This window comes from Chrysochloris asiatica, unplaced genomic scaffold (assembly GCF_000296735.1).
Source record: "Chrysochloris asiatica unplaced genomic scaffold, ChrAsi1.0 scaffold00049, whole genome shotgun sequence".
Classification (NCBI taxonomy): Eukaryota; Metazoa; Chordata; class Mammalia; order Afrosoricida; family Chrysochloridae; genus Chrysochloris; species Chrysochloris asiatica.
The window spans coordinates 17,474,056-17,484,265 of record NW_006408567.1 but is presented as its reverse complement, the minus strand read 5'-3'; the positions used below and the strand labels follow the sequence as shown (position 1 = coordinate 17,484,265).

At 43.1% G+C, this 10,210-nt stretch overlaps 1 pseudogene; it reads left to right on the top strand.

Annotated features, from left to right (window-relative positions):
* The first annotated feature begins 2,144 nt into the window (after window positions 1–2,144).
* Window positions 2,145–3,194, top strand: LOC102841456 (annotated as a pseudogene).
* Window positions 3,195–10,210: the final 7,016 nt, after the last annotated feature.

Genomic DNA, 10,210 nt, shown 5'->3' with positions numbered 1-10,210 from the left:
GCTGGTAGTTTCAAATTGCTGACCTTAAGATTCGCAGCCCGATTCGTAACCACTACGCTACCAGAGCTCCTTACCAGTATATAATTCTTTAGCTGTGTGCATCTATTACTATGATATTTTTTAAATGTTTTCAATAAGAGATCCTTCACATGCTATCACCCTAAAGAAAGGAATACAGTGCCTATAGTGTCTACACAATCAAAACAATCCACAGGGTGTTCTTGAGCACCTAGTGTGTACTCCACACGTACTAGATATTCAGAAGAATTAAAAAAGAGAGGCCTCAGGGCCTGGACTCAAGGATCTATTCATCCAGATAAACAGGCACACCTTCCTTTCTGCAGGACCCAGAGCCTCAGGAGCTTGCCAGTGGAGTACATCAGCCTCAAGTCCATGGAGAACTAGGAGTCGGGAAAGACCCTCATGGGTTGGCATCACCAGGAGAAACTGGTTTCCTGCAGGCAGGGCTTGAGCTGGACTTGATGAACTGGAGAACTTTGGATGAGGGACAAGTATAAGGCGGCAAATGGTGAAAACAAAAGCCTTGTTGGGGAAGTGAGGACCATGTGTGTTGGAGGACACTGTAGAGACCAGCTGGAGGTTCCATACAGATGGGGCACACCAACAGAACAAGAGGTACAAGTGATACAATCTACAACTACAGATAACACACATTGTAGTTGTTGTTAGGTGCTATTGAGTTGGTGCTGATTCATGGCGACCTTATGTACAACGGAACGAAACACTGCCCAGTCTTGGGCCAACCTTTTAGTTGTTGTTATGCTTGAGTCCATCGATGCTGCCACTGTGCCAATCCATCTCTTTGGAGGTCTTCCTCTTTTACATTGACCCGCCACTTTTACCAACCATGACATCTTTCTCCAGGGACTGGTCCCTCCTGATGTTGTTGTTGTTGTTATGTGCCGTTGAGTCGGGTCCGACGCATAGCCACCCTGTATGGAGTTTCTGAGGAGCAATTGGTGAGCTTGAACAGCCAAGCTTGCAGTTCAAACGGCTTTGCAGTCTGGTGCATTAGCCCACAGCGCCTCCGAAATGTGAGAGAAAAGTCTCATTATTCTGGCTTCTAAGAAGCAACACTCAAGCCTTTAGCAACAGATGGGTGGTGGTTATACATGCAGCAAATCAACCCAACTCTCCTGCATGGAGGTCAAGAATTCCACCACTAAACCACCACTGCCCCTGTTGTTGTTGTTCATAGAGTCAATTCTGACTCAAGGCAACCCTGTATAGGGTTTCTTTGTGAGAGTAGAAAGCCTCATCTTTCTCCCGTGGATGGGCTGGTGTGCTCAAACCACTGACTTTGTGATTTGCAGTTCACCATGCTCCCCCACTGTCCCCTAGGCACCTGGAAGACTATAAAGACCAGGACATCCTGGGAATCTGCCCATAAGTGCTCATGATCCAACAGGAGGGCCAGCGAGAAAACACACTAATACCAAAGTGAAGCAGGGTGAGAAGAGAAAGTGTGTACTGTTCTAACTTGGGAATCAAGAAACACCCCTGAGATGACATTTGAACAAGAGGGAGTGGGTGCTGGGCATGACTCACCTGTGTGAATCTCTGCCGTCACGCAGATAGGTGCTGTACGTTATCCTTTGCATCTGTCGATAATACTTAACCATTGCTACAAGCAGCCACTGCAGGTGCTTGTTCTCCTTTACAAAGGTTATGGCTCAGCTGCCCAATTCTGGTTGCTACAAGCATTTATCAGCTGTTCACCAAAGTGGGCCGATGGACACACGGTAACCTTAGATATCAACCGCGGGGAGAACTGAGAACATGGCATGTTCAAGAGCCGGCTGTCCTGCCGCCGAGCCCTCCTGGCCCTTAGCTCTCTATATAAGGCCAGGCAGCCATGGACACATAGACACCCAGAGTCACCAGTACAGCTTTGGTGTTGCTATCTTTGTCTGTTGAGTCCCGCTGAGGGCCATGTCCACCTGTGGTTATCTTTTGGCAAGGCATACACATGTCCATGTCACTCAAGCTGAAAGAATTTGGGCACACAGCCTTGGACCTCTGAGGACGAGTCTCCCCACTGAGGGAATGCATGTTCAAAGTTAAAACTGGGTTCAGCATTCAAGTCAACTTGTGAAGTGTTTCATCAGTGATTCGTAAGCTTCATGGTACTTAAAAATAAATTAGGATCTTCGCTGTTTCCCTACTACCACAGCAGTTTCAGCGGGTCCAAAATCTACCCCAGACATGGGAGATGCTATACCAGGACAAACAGGAAGGTTTTCCAGTTTCTTGATGCAAAATGTGAGTCTGGGGTCTGGTGAAAGGAAATGGGGATAAGATTCTTGTGATTCAATAGTGGCTCATTGTTATCATGACTAATTGTGATTGTCACAACTGTAACGGTAGAAGTTTTGTAACATAAAGAGGGGAATAGTTAATCTTACAGTCCTGAGACTATCACGGGAGAAAAGCATGAGTGGAATGTTGGAACCCTATTCAGAGAAGCAGCAACACCAGAGAAGGAGGCAGATAGGGGGACATGGAGAGAGAGAGCAGCTGAGGACTCTAGACTCATGGGAAGAGAAAGACTGTGTGCTGGTGGCCAGGAGGCAGGCTTGCAGAATATGCCGTCTGCTTGTTTAAATGATTATATATTCCTGAGTGTTTTTGTGTATAGCCAAAAAAAAAAAAACCCCAGAGGGAATAGAAGCAAATATTGTTGAATGATGATGATGCATGGAGGGGATTGTAATCATTGCAGTGAAATGATGAGCATAGAACCAATGTTCTACCATGTAACTATCACTCGATTCACAATAAAATCTTAAAAATAAATAAATAAAATTTTAAAATGCGAGTCTGCATTCTTTTCCAAGAGGAACCCTCGGCAGATAAACTGAACTTCCCTTGACAGAAGAAAGCACAAAAAGGTGTGATTGGAAGAAATTCAAAAGAGAAGAGCCTGCCGTGCAGTCAAATTCCAGAGGGCCATCACTGGTGCATCTCTTGCTTATAGAGTGGCCAAGCGAAATCAGAAGACTGAAGTTAGAAAGGATCATTGAGAACAGGCCATCAGGGCTGCCAAGGAAGCAAAACAGGCTAAGTAAGTATCTAAAAAGACAGCAGTGGCTGCTACCAAGGCTCCCACAAAGGCAGCTCCTAAACAAAAGATTGTGAAGCCTTCTGCTCCCTGAGTTGGTGGAAAGCACTAAGTAGGCAGATAAGACTTTAAAATAAAGATTCAACTGTTTAAAAAAAAGAAAGAAAGAAAGAAAGAATTAGATGCGTGTTGAAAAATGCAAATCCCTGGGTCCTGCAACCAAGAGACTTGGATTCAAGCAGTCTGAAGGGGAAACTAGAATTCTGCAATTTACAACCCCCTCCAAGGGGCCTGGTGTGGCACTGTAAGTTAATACGTGGGACGGTAAATACAGTTTAAGCCACAAGGTCAGTGGTTCAAGCTCACCAGTTGCACCTCGGAAACCCTATACAGCGCCCCTATGGGTTGGAACCAATCTGACTGCACTTAACAACAACCCAGGGGCTTCTGATATAGGTGATCCACAAAGCACACTTGAGAAATTGTTTTACAGCCAAAAAGTTGCATTGGTGGCAGGTTTTTTGAGATGCCACTCCTATAGTAGTGGACCAATACAATGATAAATGGGGAAAAGATTGATGTTGTCAAGGATTTCATTTTATTTGCACCCACAATCAATGCTCATGGAAGCAGCAGTCAGTAAATCAAACAATGGCTGCAAAAGACCTCTTTAGAGCAAGGATGTCAGCTTGAGGACTAAGGTGCACCTGACCTAAGCCAAGGTATTTTCAATAACCTCATATACATGTGAAGTTGAACAATGAATAAGGAAGACCATAGAAAAATTGATGCATTTGAGTTATGGTGTTAGTGGAGAATAATAAAAGTACCATGGACCTCCAGAAGAACAAACAAATCTGTCTGAATGCTCTTAGAAGCCATGATGATGAGACTTCGTCTCTTGTACTTTGATCATGTGATCAGAAGGGGCCAGCCCCTGAAAAAGACATCATCCTTGGTAAAGTAGAGGGTCAATTAAAAAGTGGAAGACTCCCAAGGAAATGAATTGACACAGTAGCTCAACATTGGCTCAAACATAAAAATTGTGAGGATGATGCAGAACTAAGTAGTATTTCATTCTGTTGTGGATAAGTTTGATCTGGGTCAGAGCTGACTTAATGACACCTAACAACAACAACAACAACAAGATGGTACCTAACAAAAATGCACAACCAGAAATAAACAAATATAACCCATTGCTGTGGAGTCAATTCCAACTTATAGTGACCCCATGTGTGTCAGAGCATAATTGTGCTCCATAGAGTTTTCAATGTCTCTTGATACTTCAGGAGTAGATTGCCAGTTCTTTTTGACAAGGTGTCTCTAGGTAGATTTGAATTTTAACTTTTCAGTTAGTAGCCAGACACCATTTGCATCACTTAAGGACTCCCAAAGTGCCATGGGATAAGCACTCAACCTCAAGGTCAGTTTGAACCACAAGGTTGTCAATTCAAACTCACCAGTTTCTCCTTGGAAACCCTATACAGCTACAGGATCACTGTGAGTTGGAACTAACTCAACAGCAGTTAACAACAAAGAACACAGAACAACTTGCTTTTAAAAAGCAAAGTACAAGTTTCTCCAAAGTTTCATCAGGGAAGAGGTCAAGAAGGAGATGCTGTGGGGATGGGGTTGTATTTTTAAACTCATCTCCAGGGTTTCTAGACTCTTAGCTCTAAGATTCACCTTTCCCATGGAATTTTTTACTTTGATTTCCACTCTGCCCTTCAAAATTCCAATCCGAGATCAAAAGTCCCTCTTCTCTTAGCTCTCAAGTATAGCTAAAATTAGCTGATATTTGCAAAAGAATATTAACAGAGTGAAGAAAGGAGAAATAATTATTTTTAAAATGCAAACACCAAAGCGCATTCAAGCTTCCAAAATGTAGGCTTCTAACACTTAGATAACTGCCCACTCCCAGCCATAGTATCCTCCACTTCTGGACTTCTGCCCCCTCCTTGGGCTATTGGTCTCCACCCCCCATTATCTAGTGGGCTAACTGGCCTAATATGACCAGTGCTTCCTTTGCGAACCAAAGCAGAAAATGGAAAATATGTTTCTTATCCACATGCAAACCTCCCATATTACATAGTGTGAACCTACTCACTTTGGGTTCCCACTCTGAGGCTCTCTGATCTCTTTGGCTGCAGGCTCTGGGATTTGCCCAAAATACTTCATTTGTATAGTACCACTGTGAGCCATCTCAGAGGTGGACAGGGGGAACCTTACTAACACCATGAGGTATGTTCTTTGGACCTGGGATCCCTGTGCTGAGAACCTCCTAGATCCAGGAGACAGAGAATTGTAACACCCAAGATGGTGTAAACTGGTAGGAAGCAGACAGAGATGAGGTGGCAGCAGAACCAAGAGACCAGCGTGAGATGGGGCAGTGAGCGTCCCAGCCCATGGAGCAAGGCAGTTAACAACAGGCTTGCTGACCCATGGAGTGAGATTGCAGAGTACCTTGATGTAGGACACTTCCCGAGCCTTTGTCAGGGAACTGAACAGCTTTATAACACTTGCACAAGAAATGCAAAGACCAGCCCAAGACACCCAGGGGCTGTGGGAGAGGCCTGCCTTTTGGCATTGCCTAGGTGTTACCCTGACCAAAGACTGTATTTTGAGTTGTTCCTGCTCCTGACTCATTTAATTACAGTGTTGGTAAAGAATATTAAATATAGCGTGGCTCTGGACCCATGGAATGAGAAAGTCTGTGTGCCAGCAGGCAGAAAAATGTGTCCTTTGGTCATTTAAATGAATATATATATTCTGTGTGCTTTGTGTACATCAAAAACAAAGTGGGGAGGGAGAAAAATAGGTAAAGACTGCTAACCGATGATGCATGGAGGGAATTGTAATCATTACAATGAAGCAAAATATGTTTGGTTGAGTGCAAAACTGATGATCTGCCCTGCAAACGACCACTCAATACACAATAAAAACTTTAAAATAAATAAATATAGTAGGACCTCCAGAAAAGCAAGCAAATCTCTTGGAAGAAGTACAACCAGAACACTCCTTAGAAGTGAGGACAACCAGATTTCATCCCTCATACTTTGGACATGTTATGAGGAGAGACCAGTCCCTGGAGAAGGACATCATGGTTGGTAAAGTAGAGGGTCATTGAAAAGAAGGAAGACTCCTCAGTGAGATGGATTGGTACAATGGCTGCAACAATGGACTCAAATATAACAAATACCATGAGGGAAGGCTCAAATTTGGGCAGTGTTTCATTCTGGTGAGCATATGGTTATAATGTGTTGAAAATGCCTCTACGACACCTAATACTTCCCTAATAAACCCCAGTAAACCCCGTAACTGTGAGAAGGTCCGCGAGTTCTGTGTGGCCATTGCAAGGAATTATTGAACCCAGCAGAGGGGTAGAGAATGCCGTTGGAAAGACGGCTGATATCAAAATTGGTAAAAAGTTTGGAGACGGGAGGCATAGCCTCTTAACACTCAGCCTTGGGCTGGCGATGCTGAGAATCATACCCCTTCCCACTTGTAAAGTTAGCAGAGGAGCTCTGACATTTCCCCCACTTTTCACACTTCCTTCCTGAAGTCTTATCTACATAAACAATTCTTAACCTGTAGGAAAAAGACCACAGCTAGGAGAACTAAAATTTCACAACAACAAAGAAAAGAAATGAGTTATGACATGACAAAGCATATGTTAGGATGTCTGTGAATTAATTTATGGACAAAGTCATATAAATCTGTAACGTTGTATCACACAGAGACATTTACAGATCACCTTTATGTAAGAAGCATCCGATTACATGCAATGGAGCCTGTCTTGGAAAATCTGGGATGTGTGGTCACCATAGTAATTGATACCTTCTAGAACAAATCCATGCTTGGCTAATTACAAGCTTCTATTTTTAAACTCATCTACATTCTTTACCCCACCCCAACATTTCTCACACTACCGCAGCAATAAAATACTATTACTGTTATATGAACATGCTAGTCTCAAAATAACTGGTTTCCAGTTGGCCTCAACCTGCATGTGAGGTGAGAGGTTCCAGAGGCTTGTTCCTTCCCATGCACATAGAGGGTCAGATAAGTACCTTTGAAAGCACCCCAATCATTTGCACATTAGGACTAAAAACAACAATAGCACAGACAATATCAAGGCAGCTCCAACACATGAGCGGGAGTGGGGGGTGGGGCTAGGGATGAGGCCAGCTCCAAATTGGCCCACAGGCTCCCCAAGCTAAGCTTTAGGCTATGGAACTGCCACACACAGACACACACACACGCAGTAAAATAGTTGCCATCAACACTCTTGTTTAGTGCTGTGGAGTCGGCTCCTGGAAATCCCATGTGTATTAGAGTAGACTGTGTGCCAAAGGGTTTTTACCAGCTGATTTTTCAGAAGTAGATTGCCAGACCTTTCTTTGAGGCACTTCTGAGTGATTCCTTGAAAAAGCAGCTTGAGAGATTTTTCCTTTTCGTCCTACTTTTTAACCCAGAGAGTTTCTTATTTTTGCCTAGGTTGATTGACTTTTCCTGAGTAAGCTGTAAACAACTTACTTGTGGTATTTTTCTGTCTGGTACTGGACTTCAAAGTTTACACCTTGCAGACTATGCAAATGAGGTGAGTGGTCACTCAGCCAAACTTACTATGCAAATGAAGTGTCTAAGGCATACTGAGAGAGTCAATTGCCCTAGTGGAAATTGTTGTTGTTAAGTGCCATTGAGTGAATTCCTACCTATAGTGACCATGTATAGGGTTTCCAAGGTACAGTTGGTGAGCTTGAACCACCAACTTTGCAGTTCAAATGACCCACAGCGCCACACCAGGACTCCTCCTAGTGGAAGGGCCATACTTTAAAAACTGATGCAGAGTTTGTGTATCTATACAGCCAACTCCACAGAGGTCTGTTGGATAGAAAGAAGTAAGAAGATGAGCAAAAGGAAGAAAGGAAAGAGAAGAGGCAGATAAAGAGGAGTCAAGGAGCCGACTGAAAGAGCTGTAACACTAGTGGAAGGCTGCTAACACTGAAGACAGTCAGAGGCCAGAAGAGGGGCCAAGAAGAGCCTTTCCTCAGGGGGCTGAGAGAAAGCCTTCAGGCTCAAGAGGAGCTGAGAGAACTGTCCTATACATGTTTCTTCATCCTGATCCTGAATTGTAGACTGTTGATCCTGATCCCAACTTGTACCCTGTTCTTTAATAAACCACCTAATTCTAAGTATAGTCTGTTGGTTCTATTTGGTCACTGCAATGGATGATCAAACCCAGCAAAGAAGTAGATAGATTTGTGGGAGACTGGTGTGAGAAGTGGCAAAGGTTGGGGAGTAGAGCTGTGGCTGACCTCTGGGACATTATCCTTCCTGAAGTTAGACCGGTGGTGACTAGAGGAAGGGCCTGAGTGAGCGGACACCCCCACCCACTGCTGGAAGCGTCTACAGTGCACACACATTGCCTGTTTAGCAAGGCAACTGGACAGTCAGCCACAGTTTTATTTTTGTTTCAAAGTGGTAGTTTTGTCTCTGCTTTTCTATTACTTCTGCATTTGGTCCTTTTGATCATACATTTGTCCTGGAGGTGGGAGCTTTTTCTCCTTACATTACCTAAGAAGAGACAGCAATTGTGGCTATATAGCCAAGCTACACGCATACCCCATAATATTCCACCATTGAGATGCTGCTAAGCATTACATGTGAAAATGGAACCCTATCTCCTGATCATATCCACCAGGAGACAACCAGTAAACTTAATAACACAACAACAAAAATCCATTTAAGCATTTAAAAAACCACATATAACTACTGGAAATGACAAACAAAAGATATCAAATACAACAAACAATCTCAAAACATGTCCAAAAACAAAAAAGAGTAACTGAGACAAATGCACTGGAGACAGACAAAGGCTCACCAGAAGGGGAAGAGCAGGTTTTGGATTTGCCTGAGAAAGAATTCAGAAGAGTGATATAGAAACAAATTCAAATGCTCCAAGAAGACGTGGAAGAAAAGGAAGAAGTCAGGAAAGTACTACAAGAGCAATCAAACAAGATTGACACAGCATTGGAAACAATTCAAAACCTGCAAAAAGAGGTCCAAATGATTAATAATAAAATATCAAAAATGGACAATACACTGTAAGGGGAAAGAGCAAAATAGAAGAGATGGAAGCCAGAATGAGCGAGCTGGAAGACAAATCTCTCAATACTGCTAAGATAGAAGAGCAAGCTGAAAAAAAAAGGATTAAAAAAAATCTGAAGAGAGTCTAATATTCATGCTGGATAACATGAAGAGGAACAACTTAAGAATGATTGGCATTCCAGAACAGGAAGAATCAGAGAAGCCCACAGGGGAGATAGTTGAAGAGCTTCTGGAAGAAAATTTCCCTAACATCTTGAAAGAGGACAAGATAAACATTCAAGCAGCTGAACATATACACCAGGAAGGATAGACCCCAAAAGAAAGTCACCAAGACATATAATAATCAAGCTCTCCAAAACCAAAACAAGGAGAGAATTCTAGAAGTGACCAGGGAGAAGAGAAGTGTCACTTACAAAGGCAAGCAAATCAGATTAAGCTCTGACTATTTAGCACAAACCATGCAGGCAAGATATTATCAATCCTGATACAATCAAGATGTTCTCTCCCAAGATGGTGGCTCCGGGAACAGCTGAGTGTCTTGAACCAGAAAACAATGGATTTCTGGATTCTCCTGCAAATTCCCCAGCTGTAAGCCCTCCAATCCCCCAAACATACTTTTATATTTGTTTCAGAGTTCCAGCACCATCCCCTGAGCCCTCTTGGCCTGGTATTCCGTGTTGTTGTTGACGGAGCTCCTTACTGCACGTCTACCCAATCTGCCATCTTATGAGTTACCTTATGACCCAGCAATTCCTCTATTTGGTATTTACCCACAAGAAATATGAGCCATAACACAAGTAGATATATGTACACCAATGTTCATAGCAACACTATTTACAATAGCAAAAAGATGGAGACAGTCTGAGTACCCATCAATTGAAGAATGGATAAACAAACAGTGGTACATACACACAATGGAATACTATGCTATCTTGAAGAACAACAAGGAAGTTTCAAGCCACAGCATAACATGGATGAAACTTGAGGACATTATGCTGAGTTTAGTCAGTTACAAAA